Below are 18,368 nucleotides of genomic sequence, written 5' to 3'. Positions count from 1 at the left end.
GTTGCTAAGCATGCTATGGGGAGTAACCAGACAAGTATCTCACCACTGAATTCATCCTCTGACTTGTTGTTGTAGCTCTGGTCAATGGTAACTCCCAGGATGTTGATTTTTGGGGGGTGGGGAAGGGAAGAGAAAGTGGGGGGGGGGGGGGGGGGGGGAGGAGAAAGAGAAGAGGGAGAGACATCAGTGATGGTAATAGCACTGAATGGCAAAGGCCTTTGGTTGTGTTCTCTGTTAGCACTCTGAAAGCTTGTGGTTCCAAATAAACCAATTGGGCCATAACCTGGTGATAAGGGGACCTACAGATGCTGGAGAAACCAAGATAACAAAGTGTGGAGCTGGATGAACACAGCAGGCCAAGCAGCATCTCAGAGCACAAAAGCTGATGTTTTGGGCCTAGACCCTTCAGAGAGGGGGATGGGGTGAGGGTTCTGGAATTAATAGGGAGCGGGGGGGGGGGGGGAGGTGGACCGAAGATGGAGAGAGAAGATAGGTAGGGAGGGGATAGGCCAGGAGGGAAGATGGACGGATCAATGAGGTGGTAGGTAGGCAATGGAGGTGTGGCTTGAGGTGGGAGGAAGGGATGGGTGAGAGGAAGAACAGGTTAGGGAGGCAGAGACTGGCTGGGCTGGTTTTGGGATGCAGTGGGGGGGAGGGGAAGAACTGGGTTGGGGAAGGGGAGATTTTGAAGCTGGTGAAGTCTGCATTGATACCATTGGGCTGCAGGGATCTGAAGCAGAATGAGTGGCTGTCCCGGCAACCTTCAGGAGGCCCATGATGGACATGTTGTCTGAGGAGTGGGAGGGGGAGTTGAAATGGTTTGCGACTGGGAGGTGCAGTTGTTTGTTGTGAACCAAGCAGAGGTGTTCTGCAAAGCGGTCCCCAAGCCTCCGCTTGCTTCCCCAATGTAGAGGAAGCAACACCAGGTGCAATGGGCCGCTTTGCAGAACACCTCTGCTCAGTTCACCACAAACTACTGCACCTCCCAGTCGTGAACCATTTCAACTCGCCCTCCCACTCCTCAGACAACTTGCCCATCATGGGCCTCCTGCAGTGCCACAATGATGCTACCTGAAGGTTGCAGGAACAGCCACTCATTCTGCTTGGGATCCCTGCAGCCCAATGGTATCAATGTGGACTTCACCAGCTTCAAAATCTGCGCCCCCCCCCCCCCCCCCCCCCCAACTGCATCCCCAAACCAGCCCAGCCTGTCTCTGCTTCCCTAACCTGTTGCCCTGCCTCAAGCCCCACCTCAATGATCTGTCCATCTTCCCCACTGGCTTATCCCCTCGCTACCTCCTCACCTATACTCTCCTCTCCACCTATCTATCTTCTCTCCAGCTTCGATCCACCTCCCTGTCTCTCCCTATTTATTCCAGTTCCCTCTCCCCATCCACCTCTCTCTGATGAAGGGTCTAGCATGAAACGTCAGCTTTTGTGCTCCTGAGATGCTGCTTGGCCTGCTGTGTTCATCCAGCACCACACTTTGTTATCTTGGACTATAACCTGGTGTTGTGACTTCGTCAATTGCCACTTATTAGCCCAAGTCTCAATGTTGTCCAGCCTTGCTATAGAACATTACAGCACAGTAGAGGTCCTTCGGCCCTCGATGTTGTGCTGACCTGTCATACTGATCTCAAGCCTATCTAACCTACACTATTCCATGTATGTCCATATGCTTGTCCAATGATGACTTAAATGTACCTAAAGTTGGCGAATCTACTGCCATTGCAGGGAAAGTGTTCCATTCCCTTACTACTCTGAGTAAAGAAACTACCTCTGACATCTGTCCTATATCTTTCACCCCTCAAATTAAAGCTATGCCCCCTCGTGCTTGCCGTCCACATCCTAGGAAAAAGGCTCTCCCAATCTAACCCTCTGATTATTTTGTTTCAACTAATTTACCTCTCAACCTTCTCGCTAATGAAAACAGCCTCAAGTCCCTCAGCCTTTCCTCGTAAGACCTTCCCTCCATACCAGGCAACGACCTAGTAAATCTCTTCTGCACCCTTTCCAATGCTTCCACATCCTTCTTATAATGCGATGACCGGAACTGTACACAATACTCCAAGTGCGGCTGCACCAGAGTTTTGTACAGCTTCACCATAACTTCTTGGTTCTGGAACTCAATCCCTCTATTAATAAAAGCTAAAACACTGTGTGCCTTCTTAACAGCCCTGTCAACCTGGGTGGCAACTTTCAAGGATGTGTGTACATGGACACCGAGATCTCTCTGCTCATCTACACTGCTAAGAATCTTACCATTAGCCCTGTACTTTGCCTTCCAGTTACTCCTACCAAAGTGCATCACCTCACACTTGTCTGCATTAAGCTCCATTTGCCACCTCTCAGCCCAGCTCTGCAGCTTATCTATGTCTCTGCAACCTACAGCATCCTTCGTCACTATCCACAACTCCACCGACCTTAGTGTCGTCTGCAAATTTACTAACCCATCCTTCTACACCCTCATCCAGGTCATTTATAAAAATGACAAACAGCAGAGGACCCAACACTGATCCTTGCGGTACACCACTAGTAACTGGTCTCCAGGATGAACATTTCCCATCAACTACCACCCTCTGTCTTCTTTCAGCAAGCCAATTTCCCATCCAAACTGCTATATCTCCCACAATTCCATTCCTCTGCATTTTGTACAATAACCTATTGTGGGGAACCTTATTGAACGCCTTGCTGAAATCCATATACACTACATCAACCGGTTGACTCATCTACCTGTTTGGTCACCTTCTCAAAGAACTCAATAAGGTTTGAGAGGCATGACCTTCCCTTCACAAAACTGTGCTGACTATCCCTCATCAATTTATTCTTTTCTAGATGATTATCAATCCTATCCCTTATAACATTTTCCAACACTTTACCAACAACTGAGGTGAGGCTCACTGGTCTACAATTACCAGGGTTGTCTCTACTCCCCTTCTTGAACAGGGGAACCACATTTGCTATCTTCCAGTCGTCTGGCACTATTCCTGTAGACAATGATGAGTTAAAGATCAATGCCAAAGGCTCGGCAATCTCCTCCCTAGATTCCCAGAGGATCCGAGGATAAATCCCATCTGGCCCAGGGGACTTATCTATCTTCACCTTCTGAAGGATTTCTAATACCTCTTCCTTGTGAACCTCAATCCCACCTAATCCAGTAGCCTGTATCTCAGTATTTTCCTCGACAACATTGTTGTTTTCTAGAGTGAATACTGTTGAAAAATATTCATTTAGCACTTCCCCTATCTCATCTGACTCCACACACAACTTCCCACTACTATCCTTGATTGGGCCAAATCTTACTTTTGTCATTCTTTTATTCCTTAAATACCTATAGAAAGTCTTAGGGTTTACCCTGATCCTATCCGCCAACAACTTCTCATGTCTCCTCCTGGCTCTTCTGAGCTCTCTCTTTAGGTCTTTCCAGGCTACCTCGTAGCCCTCAAGTGTCCTAACTGAGCCTTCACATCTCATCATAAGCCGCCTTCTTCCTCTTGACCAGAGATTCCACCTCCTTCATAAACCATGGCTCCCGCACTCTACATCTTCCTCCCTGCCTGACAGGTACATGTTTATCTAGGACACACAGGAGCTTTTCCTTGAATAAGCTCCACATTTCTAATGTGCCCATCCTCTGCAGTTTCCTTCCCCATTCTATGCTCCCTAAATCTTGCCTAATCTCATCGTAATTGCCTTTCCCCCAGCTATAACTCTTGCCCAGTGGTATACACCTATCCCTTTCCATCACTAAAATAAACATAACAGAATTGTGATCGCTATCACCAAAGTGCTCACCTACTTCCAAATCTAACACCTGGCCGGGCTCATTACCCAGTACCAAATCTAATGTGGCTTCGCCTCTTGTTGGCCTATCTACATACTGTGTCAGGAAGCCCTCCTGCACACTCTGGACAAAAACTGACCCATCAATAGTACTTGAACTATCGTATTCCCAGTCAATATCTGGAAAGTTGAAGTCCCCCATGACAACTGCCCTGTCGCTCTCACTCCTATCGAGTATCATCTTTGCTGTCCTTTCCTCTACATCTCTGGAACTATTCGGAGGCCTATAGAAAACTCCCAACAGGGTGGCCTCTCCTTTCCTGTTTCTAACCTCAGCCCATACTACCTCAGTTGACGAGTCCTCAAACATCCTTTCTGCAACTGTAATACAGTCCTTGACCAACAATGCCACACCTCTGCCCCTTTTACCATCTTCTCTGTTCTTACTGAAACATCTAAATCCCGGAACCTGCAACAACCATTTGTGTTCCTGTTCTATCCATGTCTCCGAAATGGCCACAACATCGAAGTCCCAGGTATTAACCCATGCTGCAAGTTCACCCACCTTATTCCAGACGCTCCTGGCATTGAAGTAGACACACTTCAATCCAACTTCTTGCTTGCCGGTGCCATCTTGCTTCCCTGAAACTTTATTTCGGACCACCCTACTCTCAACCTTTTCTACAGTCGAACTACAATTTTGGTGCCCATCCCCCTGCTGAATTAGTTTAAACCCACCCGAACAGCCTTAGCAAATTTCCCCCCAGGATATCGGGTTCCCTCTGGTTCAGGTGAAGACCATCTTCCTTGTAGAGGTCCCACCTACCCCAGAAAGAGCCCCAATTATCCAAGAATCCAAAACCCTCCCTCCTGCACCTTCCCTGTAGCCACGTGTTCAACTCCTCTCTCTCCCTATTCCTCGCCTCACTAGCACGTGACACGGGCAACAAACCAAAGACGACAACTCTGTTCGTCCTAGCTCTCAGCTTCCATCCTAGCTCCCTGAATTTCTGCCTTAAATCCCCATCTCTTCCTACCTATGTCATTGGTGCCAATGTGGACCACGACTTGGGGCTGCTCCCCCTCCCCCTTAAGGATCCCAAAAACACAATCAGAGACATCACGCACCCTGGCACCTGGGAGGCAACACACCAACTGTGAGTCTCTCTCGTCCCCACAGAACTTCCTATCTGTGCCCCTAACTATGGAGTCCCCAATGACTAATGCTCTGCTCCTCTTTCCCCTTCCCTGCTGAGCAGCAGGGACAGACTCTGTGCCAGAGACCTGTGCCCCACTGCTTTCCCCTGGTAAGTCGTTCCCCCCCCAACAGTATCCAAAACAGTATACTTATTGTTGAGGGGAATGGCCACAGGGGATCCCTGCACTGCCTGCCGGTTCCCTTTCCATCCCCTGACCGTAACCCATCTGCCTTTTTCCTGTACTTGAGGAGTGACTACCTCCCTGTAACTCCTCTCAATAACCCCCCTCTGCCTCCCGAATGATCTGAAGTTCATCCAGCTCCAGCTCCAGTTCCCTAACGTGGTTTTCGAGGAGCTGGAGTTGGGCGCACTTCCCGCAGATGTAGTCAGCAGGGACACTAGTGGTGACCCTGACCTCCCACATTCTGCAGGAGGAACATTCAACTGCCCTGACCTCCGTTCCCATTATTCTAAATTCCCAAGACTTAAAAAATAAAGAATTAAAAATAAACTTGTTACCTTACCAATCAGGCACACAGAACCTTTTTTTTTGGTTAGAGGAGGAGGATGGGTGGAAGACACTACCTGAGTAGTGTTTCAGGTAACACAACCACACAAATATATTACCTCACTCACTCACCAGTCCCATGTCGGCTCCTGCTCAGCGTATGCTCCGCCAATTCACGAGGTAAGCTTTTTAAAGATTCAAAAACCGTGACTCACCGGCTTCCCGACAGGCTCCTGCTCCAAGCTCCCGCTCGCGCTGCTTTATTTGATTAGATTCCCTACAGTGTGGAAACGGGTCCTTTTGGCCCAAGAAGTCCACACTGCCTCTTGGAGCATCCTACCCAGACCCATCCCCCCCATAACCCTCACACCCCTGAACACTACGGGCCATTTGGCCTAGCCGATCCACCTAGCCTGCACATCTTTGGACTGTGGGAGGAAACTGGAGCACCTGGAGGAAACCCACGCACCACGCAGACACAGGGAGAATGTGCAAACTTCACATAGACAGTTACCCAAGGCTGGAATTGAACCTGGGCCCCTGGTGCTGTGAGGCTGCAGTGCTAACCACTGAGCCACTGTACATTGACTGCTCTGCTTTACAGAGTCATTTGCAAACATCTCCATCACTGATCTTTGATGAGTGATAATGGGAACTGCAGATGCTGGAGAATCCAAGATAATAAAATGTGAGGCTGGATGAACACAGCAGGCCCAGCAGCATCTCAGGAGCACAAAAGCTGACATTTTGGGCCTAGACCCTTCATCAGAGAGCCTGATGAAGGGTCTAGGCCCAAAACGTCAGCATTTGTGCTCCTGAGATGCTGCTGGGCCTGCTGTGTTCATCCTGCCTCACATTTTATTATCCATCACTGACCTTTATTGTGGAAGGTAGTTCAATGATTGATGAAGCAGCTGAAGATGGTTGGGCCTAGAACACTAAGAACACTATCCTGAGGAACTCTTGAAGTGACACACGGTAGCTGAAATTACTGACCTCCAACAATTACAAATTCCTTCCTTTATAACCAAAACCAGCAAAGTGTTACCTCCCTAGTTCCCATTTATCTAGTTTTGCTAGGGCTTCTAGATGATACACTTGGTCCATTGCTGCTTTGATCTCTAGGAAAGTGACCCATTATTTTTGGTATTGTGTTCTGCTCTTTCTTCCAGTTTTGGGCCAAGACTCTACTGTAGTCAGGAGCTGGGTGGGCCTGGGCCTTGACAGAACTCAGAGTGAACATGTTATTGTTGAGCAAGCAATTGCCCCTTGCTGGCACTGCTAGCTGTACCTTCCTTCACATTTCTGACGGTCACGGGTGTAGTGATGGTACAGTTATTAGCCCAGTTGGATTTGTCCTGCCTTATCCTTAGACAAGACAATTTACCAGTTTCAATCTATTCTGTGTCAACAAGTTCCAACACATTCCAGGCCATTGCAAAGTACATAATGACGCACAAAAATATAAACTCTAAATAAATTGTTTAATACACGCCTGCTGAGTTGACATACCTCCGTTCTGTAATAAATGCAGTAACTGAGTTCAGCAAGCAACTTAAACAGAAGCAAAATAGTCATGAGTATTAAATCATGGAGATCGTCATCTTTGGTTAGGCAATTTGTACACAATGATGTGAGGGGTAAATAGTTCTAGCCATTGTCCTTGGTAACGTAAAGTTTTTGGAGAAATTCTTATCAAAACAAACAAAAAACACTCAAAAACACGTAGTTTTCTAGTTCTGGTGGAACAGTGTATTCTTTTACAAGATCATTAGGAATCAATGGATTGATCAGGTCTAGAAACATAAGACCAGTCAGAAAATGTTCCTTGATGTAAGGCTTTTAATGAGACTGTAATAATTCAGCAAGCCTGACTGGAAAGGACCGTTATTTATTGTTAAATACCAAAGAAGGGCCATTACTCATGGTGTACGAAGGGTAGTCTCAGCCTGGGATCAACAGTTCTGCAGACCTGTCTCTGGGACTTGAACCCAGCTCTCCTACCTTAGAGTTTGGAGCACCACCACTGTACTACAACAACACAGTCTGGATCTGTTTTATTTATATTTTCCAATCAATCTGTCCAGAGATGTTATTACGCGCTTCTGGAACAGGTGGGAGTTGGACCCCCAGCAGCACCAGTATACTCAGGCCCTATCCATTGTCACCCTGTCCCCTGCTGTTAGAAGCCAAACATTCGAGCATTCAAGCCTTGCATTGGCTGATGGGTATTGTTACACTATGGTGGCATCATAGAAACAAAGAAGATAGGAGCAGGAGGAAGCCCTTCGGCCCTACGATCATGGCCAACTCAATAGCCTAATCCTGCTCTCTCCCCGTAACTTTGAGCCCATCTGCCCCAAGTGCTATATCTTGTCACCTTTTGAATACATTCAATGTTTTGACATCAACTACATCCTTTAATAATGAATTCCACAGGCTCACCACTCTTTGGGTAAAGAAATATCTCCTCATCTCCATCCTAAATGGTCTCCCCTGAATCTTCATACTGTGAACCTTGGTTCTGGACACACCCACCATCGGGAACATCTCCCTGCATCTACCCTCTCCAGTCCTGTTAGAATTTTATAAGTCTCTATGATATTGCCCTCTCATTCATCTGAACTCTAGCGAAAACAATCACAACCTAGTCAATTTCTCCTCATACATCAGGCCCACGGTCCCCAGAATCAGCCTGGTAATCCTTTGCTGCACTCCTTGAGAACAAGGGCTGGGGGTCAGTAAGATTTGCTTACAAGCTTTCTGGATTTTATACTAACCAAGTTCAAATACACAGATTTTTCTTTGATTTGGTCTAGATGGTACTCAGGGTCCAATGCTTGATGAATGGTGTATCAACCCATTGCATTCTCCCTTGACCCAAAATAACCAGCAGACAAGGGAAGGAAAAGGGACTGAAATGAAACATTCACTGTAACTTTATTCTATTGTGCTTTCCTCCTTTTCAAATGCAGCTAATGTCTTCCTATTCTTACTCACTATTTAACCATCTGAAGTCAGAAAGGGAGAAATCAGCAATTTCTTACCGGATCATTTGCAGGACAGTCAATCATGTTTGAAATTTCATTGCATCATGCTTCATTTTATCAGGTTCAAATGAAAATTTCCCAGTGTTGTAACAAATATAAGATGAAAAGAATTTTCAGGAAAACAAGTGAACTATCTTCAGATTGCAAGCCAGAAGATGTGTTTGAACTGATTATAAAATCTTTTCTCAGTTGCACTCAGAACAAACCTAGCATTATGTTACAACAGCTGGTGTGGAAACAAGGCAGGCCTGGAAAAGGGGAAGAATTAAATTGCTTAAGTTGCGTGACTGTAAATTTCTAAACTTCGATTTTACCTCAGTGCTGAATAGCAGGGGGTGTGTAGGGGTTGGGGAGGGGTGGTTGCGCGGGTGTTGGTAGAGGGGAAAGCAAAATAGCTTGAGTGCAATTATTGTGACACCTACGTTTTGCAATGAAATTCTTGCCTCTAGAATCGTGTGGTGTCTGGCAATGAGGGAGGAAGTATCAGATTACAGTAAGGTCAGAATGGAGAGTGCTCTGTGTGGGTAGTGAAGGGGATGGCAATGCTGTCTCAGGGCCGTGGACAGGGGAAATGAGTCCTAAGTGAGGAGTTAGAGCTGCCCCGTAATAAAAACACCCAGCAATGTTTGGAAATGAATGCACTTGTTGTGTTGGAATTCCATTTTGACGTCAACAAGACAGCTTGGATCAGTGTGTCTCTCTTGCTGGTTTCACTGATGTTTTCTTCCCCCCTTCAGGCAAGGAATTCGTGGCTTGCTGGAGAAGAAAACCTGGAGCAAAATTTAAAACACTGCCCTTCTGAACATGGATCAAACTCGTGACAGGTTTCCTAGACCCACCCAGCAGTGCTCACATTGCATAGGGTTTTTGCATTCAGGTCCATGTGACCCCCCTGACATGTGAATATTTCTGATATGCCCCTGAAGCTGGGAGTACAAATTAAGGCCAGTGAGCATGCAGCTGAAAGGACATGAGATACAATGCCACTTTTAACCCCTGTGTGGCCATCTCTTATTGAGATACAGAAGATTAAAACTGGGACTTTCCTCTAAATACTATCTCAAGGGTAGCATTGTCAGTTAGAAGGTTCAAGCCCTTACATACTTTGTCCTCAAACCTTTCTTACGGGGATGAAATACCTTTGAGGCTCTGTTCGTTTCAGGTAGATTTAAAAACATTCCATGGCAATATTTGAAGAGTAATGGAGGAGTTGTCGCTGTGTGCTGGTCACCTTTCAATCAAAACCAACACAAAAAAATCGGTCGGCTCCATTCTGTTGTTTGCTGCATTCATCTGGAATTACAACAATAACCACACTTCAAACTCTACACCCAGAAAATTCAGACCCTTCAGAAACGTTTCTCCCTGCGAGTCCTGAAACAGACACTCTCAGCCATGCGCCGGCACCTCCAGACACTGCAACCTGTCTCTGCCTCCCTAACCTGTTCTTCCTCTCACCCATCCCTTCCTCCCACCTCAAGCCGCATCTCCATCTCCTACCTACTAACCTCATCCCACCTGCTTGACCTGTCCGTCTTCCCTGAACTGACCTATCCCCTCCCTACCTCCCCACCTACACTCTCCTCTCCACCTATCTTCTTTTCTCTCCATCTTCGGTCTGCCTCCCCCTCTCTTCCTATTTATTCCAGAACCCTCACCCCATCCCCCTCTCTGATGAAGGGTCTAGGCCCAAAACGTCAGCTTTTGTGCTCCTGAGATGCTGCTGGGCCTGCTGTGTTCATCCAGCCTCACATTTTATTATCTTGGATTCTCCAGCATCTGCAGTTCCCATTATCACTTCAAAATATTTCATTGGTTTTACAGGACATTCAAGGCATATGGAAGAATGGAATAAAAATATGAGTTCCTTTATTCTTTCCAAGAAAAGCCAAGTGGTCAGACAGTTAGTGGCATTTTTATAGCAGATTCCATTTTGGTAATGGGATCATTTCCTGACAGTGGACAAATTTCCTCAATCATTACGTGACACATGGCACAAAATAATCTGAAACATATTTTTGGATCCTTGTAAGCTTAACATTAGACCCAAGCCCCTCCTTTTCAAAGAAAAGCATGTGATGAGGCAAGTGAGTTCCATTGAAATCACAGAAAATTTTATCGTAACAGAACGTGTTGTGCCGTCTGCCATGGGTTAGGCAGACTTTTATAGACAAGGGCGTCAATTTTGGATGGAGAGTGGAAGATCAGAGTCAGGTCATATGTATTACAGCCGAAGTTCGAGGTGCCACAGGCTTGGTTCTAGCTGGAACTCTGTCGGAGCCATTGCTGTCACTAGGATCCAGAACTGAGAACTGACTATTGAGCCGAATTGTCTCAGGTACTCCTATAATTCCTGCATGGTTGTCTTGGACTGCCATCTATTCCTCATCTGCTTGCATGGTTCTATCCTCCGATGTTACCACTTGGCTAAAGTCTGTTTCACAGATGCACCATGGTGACTGTAGCCACCACGTGATCTCCGATTCCCAGAGCTCGAGTTTCTGCATTCAGTGACCGTTCCTGCATCCATGTGCACCTAGACACCGGCCACTGGGATCAACCGAATCTCTTGAAGAGTATTAAGAGTGTAGAGGCATTCTTAAGAAGAAAATCAGGAAAGCAAAGAGGGGATATGAGATGGCCATGGCAGATAATGTTTCAGATAATCCAAGAAGATTCTGCAAAGACATTAAGAGCAAGAGGTGTACAAAATGATCGGAGGTATAGATCGAGTGGACAGCCAGAGACCTTTTCCTAGGGGTGAAGGTGGCTATTACAGGGGGGCATAGTTTTAAAGTGAGTGGAGGTAGATGTAGGGGAGACATCAGAGGTAGGTTCTTTACTCAGAAAGTGGTAGGAGCATGGAATGCATTGTCAGAGAAGGTAGTGGAGCCGGCCTCATTAGGGGCATTTAAGTGGCTATTATATAGGCATATGGATGATAATATAAAGTAGGGGTGGAGGTTAGATAGAGCTTAGGATTAGGGTAGAAGATCAGCACAACGTCATTGGCCAAAGGGCCTGTATTGTGCTGTGCTGTACTGTTCTATGTTCTAGATCAATAAGACAGAGCAGAACCTTTTAGAGATCAGCAAGGTCATCTTTGTGTTGAATGTCAGGAGATGGGAGAGATACGGGAGCGGGGCAGCACAGTGGCTCAGTGGTTAGCACTGCAGCCTCACAGCACCAGGGACCTGGGTACAATTCCAGCCTCAGGCGACTGTGCGGAGTTTGCACATCTCCCCGTGTCTGCGTGGGTACCCTCCGGGTGCTCTGGTTTCCTCCCACAGTCCAAAGATGTGCATGCTAGGTGGATTGGCCATGCTAAATTGCCCATAGTGTTCAGGGATGTGTAGATTAAGTGGGTTATAGGAGGGTGGGTCTGGGTGGGATGCTTTGAGGTTCTGTGTGGACTGGTTGGGCCAAAGGGCCTGTTTTCATGCTGTAGGGATTCTATATTAAATGGCTATCTCATGTCAGTTTTTAGCCGTTGAGCAGGAAATGGAGACCAGAGAACTCAGGGAAATAAAATTGATATTTTGTAAGTCATTCACATTACAGAAAAAGAAGTGCTGGAGGTTTTAGAAAACAAAGTTAGATAAACCTCCAGGGCCTGATCAACATGTCCCAGGACATTGTGGGACCATGTTTGGCATGGACTAGTTGGAATGAAGGTTTGTTTCCATGCTGACTCTAAGTATCCATTCCTTCCCACATGCTATAGAATGGATGTTCCACATGCTTCCCTGCCATATCATAAGCTCATTTTTAGATATTTTTTCATTCATCCACAAGATGTGGCCATTATTAATCAAGCCAGCATTTTATTTCTTTTCAATAATCACCACTAATTGCTCAAAGGGCAGTTTGAAGAGTCAATCACATTGCTATGGGTCTGGAGTCACATGTACACTAGATTAGATAAAAATGGTAGTTTCCTTCCCAAAAGGACATGGATTTTTCTGACAACCAATTCATGATCATCATTCAACCCTACCTTTTGTCAAATTCAAATCCTATCATCTGTTATGGCAGCATTCAAATCCGGGTCCCAAGAACATTCCCTGGGTCTCTAGATTAACAGCCCAGCAATAATACCCACGAGCACATCGCCTCCCCATTCACTTTGAATTGGAGAATTTTAGACCAGAACTTAGAATAACCTACCCTTACCCACCAATCAGATCATTCTTCCTGTGCCTTTCATCTGGGTTCTTAAGGCGAACAGCAACGTCTACAGGGTGAAAGAAAGTAAAACAAAATCTCCTTCCCTTCCTCAGTTAACTGTCTCAACCTCCCCAACACTTCATTTAAACTGCACTCAGTGCTAACAAACTTAGATAGGTACGTAACGGTGCCTGCATTGTCTGTCAGTGCAAACAGACCTGCCAGAAACATGCTAGCCCTGGCTGCCCCTCAGCATCAAAGTACACGGCTGAAACCTTCAAGTGGTGGCTGAGATAGATCAGGAGCAGGATGATGGTATGATGTTAGTACTTTGCCAATGATGAGTTGCATTGTTGGACAGTCGAAGAGGAACATGACTATTGGTCATTGCAAGCAGTTCCTTGCAAAGAGAAACAAGGTGGCCAGTACAACCAGAGATAATGGGAACTGCAGATGCTGGAGAATCCAAGATAATAAAATGTGAGGCTGGATGAACACAGCAGGCCAAGCAGCATCTCAGGAGCACAAAAGCTGACGTTTCGGGCCTAGACCCTTCATCAGAGAGGGGGATGGGGAGAGGGAACTGGAATAAATAGGGAGAGAGGGGGAGACGGACCGAAGATGGAGAGAAAAGAAGATAGGTGGAGAGGAGAGTATAGGTGGGGAGGTAGGGAGGGGATAGGTCAGTCCAGGGGAGATGGACAGGTCAATGAGATGGAAGGTAGGAAATGGAGGTGCGGCTTGATGTGGGAGGAGGAACAAGTTAGGGAGGCAGAGACAGGCTGGGCTGGTTTTGGGATGCAGTGGGGGGAGAGGATTAGCTGAGCTGGTTGTGTGGTGCAGTGGGGGGAGGGGATGAACTAGGCTGGTTTTGGGATGCGGTGGGGGAGGGGGAGATTTTGAAGCTGGTGAAATCCACATTGCTACCATTAGGCTGCAGGGTTCCCAAGCGGAATATGAGTTGCTGTTCCTGCAACCTTCGGGTGGCATCATTGTGGCACTGCAGGAGGCCCATGATGGACATGTCATCTAAAGAATGGGACGGGGAGTGGAAATGGTTTGCGACTGGGAGGTGCAGTTGTTTGTTGTGAACCGAGCAGAGGTGTTCTGCAAAGCGGTCCCCAAGCCTCCGCTTGGTTTCCCCAATGTAGAGAAAGCCACACCGGGTACAATGGATGCAGTATACCACATTGGCAGATGTGCAGGTGAACCTCTGCTTAATATGGAAAGTTATCTTCGGGCCTGCGATAGGGGTGAGGGAGGAGGTGTAGGGGCAAGTGTAGCACTTCCTACAGTTGCAGGGGAAGGTGCCGGGTGTGGAGCGGTTGGAGGGCAGTGTGGAGCGAACAAGGGAGTAACAGAGAGAATGGTCTCTCCGGAAGGCAGACAAGGGTGGGGATGGAAAAATGTCTTGGGTGGTGGGGTCGGATTGTAGATGGCGGAAGTGTTGGAGAATGATTCTGCTTGGGAACCCTGCAGCCCAATGATATCAATGTGGACTTCACCAGCTTCAAAATCTCCCCTTCCCCATTGCATGCCAAAACCAGCCCAGCTCGTTCCCACCTCCCTAACCTGTTCTTCCTCTCACCCATTCTTTCCTCCCATCTCAAGCCGCACCTCCATCTCCTACCTACTAACCTCATCCCACCTCCTTGATCTGTCTGTCTTCCCTGGACTGAGCTATCCCCTCCCTACCTCCCCACCTATACTCTCCTCTCCACCTATCTTCTATTCTCTCCATCTTCGGTCCGCCTCCCCCTCTCTCCCTATTTTTTCCAGAACCCTCTCCCCATCCCCCTCTCTGATGAAGGGTCTAGGCCCGAAACGTCAGCTTTTGTGCTCCTGAAATGCTGCTGGGCCTGCTGTGTTCATCCAGCTCCACACTTTGTTATCTTGGCCAGTATAACCATCCTGCAAGTGGCAATGGACATTGATGACAAGTCACCAAGTATCTGCCTTGGTTTACCAGATTCTGAATTCACCATCTCGGGCTTTAGGACTTAAATGGGCAAATTTTTCCTGACACCTAAAATCCGATTATTGGACTTGGGCCCAATTAAGCTATCACAGTTGCCACCATTCTCTCCATCTCTTTGAAGAGAAAATTCTGCTCCAGGTTAGGTTTTAAATGCAATATAACTCGTCTTCAGAGCTGAAATATTTGTGAATGCTGTTGGAAATGTGAGACAGTCAAGTGAAAGCAAAAGGAAGTCAGTTGATTGGTTAGAGGACAGGGAAGATCAGTTGATACTAAAGGAAATGGAACAAGGGGCAAATGACGTCACAAGAAAGAAACAAGCCTTGGTCCAGACATGGGTGATGTTTAACTTTTGTTCAATTCACATCCAAATATTGAGTTACTCCAGACAATGATCGTGTCTAAATCTGTAACACAAATATTTTCTGAATGATTATTCTGAATGATAAATATAACTCTTCCTATTTTAAATAAACTGATCTCATTGTGCAAATAGATCAGCTGAACAAGCACCAACTCCACTCAGAGACAGTACTGGTACATCGATGCCCAACTCTGGTACATTTGCGGTAAGGGCTAGCCACAATTATTGGTAACACATTTCAAATATCCTCTGGCTTCAACAAATTGAGTCTTCTGTTAGTGACTGCAAATGACAAGAAGTATTTCTGGGAATCATTTACCACTTCAGCACATATACTGCAACAATGTATGAGAACTGAATAGTGGGGGGCTTACTGCTTATTTTAGGTACAAGATCTTGTCTTTTGTGGTCAAGACTGAGTGCAATCTTCTGATTTAAGAATCCCTGCAACGGCCTGGAAATCAGAATGTATGGCAAATGCACAGCAAGGTTAATCAGGGAAATGACAGATCCGTACCTTGTTCAAAATTATGAGCAATGCAAGTGCCTAAACAGCTTTTCTGGAATAGGGTAATGGTGTGGTGTGGTAGTAGTAGCTAACTCAGTGAAAATATCCAAATGTTGCAATAAAGAGCGTGAATGTTGTTCTTGTCATACAGAAACAATCATAGTTTGAATGGCCAACCAGACAAAGTAAAACGGGTAGATGGCAAGCTGTGTACCTTGAATGGAAAATTACTGGGCAAAGTGGGCAACAGAGGTCCCCACACTACAACAGATTTACATAAAGACCAGTTTCTAATTGCAAATGTAAAAACAGGCCACCTACACATGATTGCTTCTTTCTAAGATCTGTGCTGCCATATTCAAGCAATTGTCACTCCCTTTGTTATTCCTCAACCCTGGGACTGTAGGTCCATGTACTGCGTGGCGGGTGATGACAGATTAAATAATTTACTACTTCAGAGAGTGTTGGCTTCCATATACCATGGTTTTCTATTGTAAATTCAGACAGCCACCCAGCAATGGATTTATTTATATCCCAATGAAACAACCTTCATATTAGATTTGCTGCTGTCGATGTTTAGCTTCTAATAAACCCTGGAATTGACGGCAGATGAGGTATAATGGAGAAAGTAATTTGGGTGGCGATCATTTTCAGGGGGTGTCTGACTATCTTGTATCCTCCTCAAGTTTCCAAAAGAGTTGGGCAGTCTGCATCATTGCTGTCTGAAATAATTTTGTAATGATAGAGGATGAGTGAGAAATGCTGGACTTATGCATAGTGAGTGCTGACAACTCTCCAGCCGAGGCATATGAGTCAGGCTGAAATTTTAACCATTGGTACGATGAGCTAAATAATACTTGGTGGTAATGCTTACAGGACAGTGAGTAGTGCATTGCCTTGTATTTGGCACCTCTTACCTTGTTTAGCAGGAATAAATTATAAAAATGCATTGGAAAGTTAGAATGACATATGACATCGAAATTTAGAAGTGTGCACGTATGAAGCACTTGATATCTACTTGAACCAAGAAGTGTGTAGATATTCATCTGTGATTCAATAACAGTTTACAACTCTAAATGACAGTGTATTCCTCATTAAATGTGTATGAAATTCTTCAGCTCTATTTGTACTCATCATTCCATTGCTAAATGTGATGACACTTAAATAATTTGTACCATTTAAGAATGGTTACTTTCAACTCCTCATTCCTGTGGAGTGTATTGCTGCTGCACCCTTAAATTCTGAATTGCAAAGAGCTTTCAGCATAGCAACTAACTATTTCGTCAGTCCCCTTTTAACTCACCACAGGACCTTGATCATCAAAGCCTAAAGACATAACCTGCTATTCCTTTCTCTGTGAAAGCTTCACCTGAAACGCATCCTGTCACTAAGGGAAGTTGATGGCCTATTGGTATTATTGCTACACTATTAATTTAGAGACTCAGATAATACTCTGGGAGGGCCTCTGTTTAATTCCTTGCCATGGTAGATGGTGAAATTCGAATTTAATACAAAAAAAGGGATTGAAAATCTAATGGTGCCCATTAAACCATTGCTGAGTGTCAGATAAAAACACCTATTTGGTTCACTGGCGTCCATTGGGGAAGGAAAACAGCCATTTTTTGCTGATCTGGCCTATATATGACTACAGCCCCACAGTAATGTGGTCGACTCTCAGCTGCCCTCTGGGCAATAAATACTGGTCTGGCCAGTGACTTCCATGTTACGTGAGTTAAAGAAAAGAACTCACATTAACAATTTCATGTAGTAATGGTTTTGATATTCTGGCCATTGTGCGGGTCTTTTCCCTTACTCATTCAGGGTATGAGAGCATTACTGGCTAGGCAGCAGTTATTGCCCAGAGGGCAGTTATGAGTCAACCACATTTCTGTGGATCTGGAGTCACATGTAGACCAGCCCAGGATGGCAGTTTCTTCCCTTAAAGGACATTGGTGAACCAGATGGGCTTTTCCCCAACTATCAGCAATGGGTTCGTGGTCATCATTAAACTCTTAATTCCAGATATTTATTGAATTCAAATTCCACCATCTGCCATGGCAGGATTCAAACCCAGGTTCCCAGAACATTATCTGAGTCTCTGGATTAACAGTCCAGTGATAATACCATTAGGCCATTGCTTCCCCTAGGTAAAGAAATTTCCCCTGAATTCCTTATTGGGTTTATTAATCGCTGTAGTTTGGTTTGGGCTCCCCTATACTTCACAGAAACTATTACAATTCTAGAGACCATAATTTGCCGCAGTCTAAGTGTATGTTGACCCTCCTGCTGAAAGGTGGGTGTTTACTTACTCTGATCACCAGCTACGGCGAGGATTTAAACAGGGACCCTCCCAGGACATTACCTGAGTCTCTAAATTAATAATCTAATGACACCTTCTTTTTTCTCTCTCTCTCTCTCTCATTCCAAAAACATTGCCCAGGGCAGGCATTGCTCTTGTGGTGACGGATGTGTTTGCCATCAGTTTTTCCTTCCTAAAAGAGTGATTTCAACATTGGGCATTTGTACTGGAAAAAATATAGTCTGAGCTGGTGGAAGTGCTAATACAGCACAGACCTCCTAAAGCAACATTCCAGAGAAACGTCTTTTAACTATTACTTGAAATTTCCAAATATGATCAATAAAATGAAAACTAAGGACAAACAACATGATCCTTCCATGTCACACCCAAATTCCTAGTTCCTACAGAGTTAAAAATTAAAAAGTTCAAACATCACCTCTTCACTCACATCCTCCCCACTGTCTTCCCCCTCCAATTATTTAACCCTGAAACTAAAAGTAATACCAATTTGT

The 18,368-nt window shown here is 45.6% G+C and overlaps 1 long non-coding RNA gene across 5 annotated transcripts in view; it reads right to left on the bottom strand.

The window, feature by feature from the left end:
- LOC125456275 (uncharacterized) overlaps positions 1-18,368 on the bottom strand; it is a 200,273-nt gene that overhangs the window by 19,580 nt on the left and 162,325 nt on the right. Inside the window, exon 1 of one of the 5 annotated variants that reach the window (XR_007248430.1) lies at positions 8,538-8,695. The exons of the other annotated variants lie outside the window; for them this stretch is intronic. This is a non-coding gene — a long non-coding RNA (uncharacterized LOC125456275). Of the gene's footprint in view, positions 1-8,537; positions 8,696-18,368 lie in introns of those variants that run through there. 5 annotated transcript variants of the gene reach the window in all.

Source organism: Stegostoma tigrinum, chromosome 8 (genome assembly GCF_030684315.1).
Source record: "Stegostoma tigrinum isolate sSteTig4 chromosome 8, sSteTig4.hap1, whole genome shotgun sequence".
Taxonomy (NCBI): Eukaryota; Metazoa; Chordata; class Chondrichthyes; order Orectolobiformes; family Stegostomatidae; genus Stegostoma; species Stegostoma tigrinum.
The sequence above is the reverse complement of the archived record's forward strand: the minus strand, read 5'-3'. Positions and strand labels throughout refer to the sequence as shown.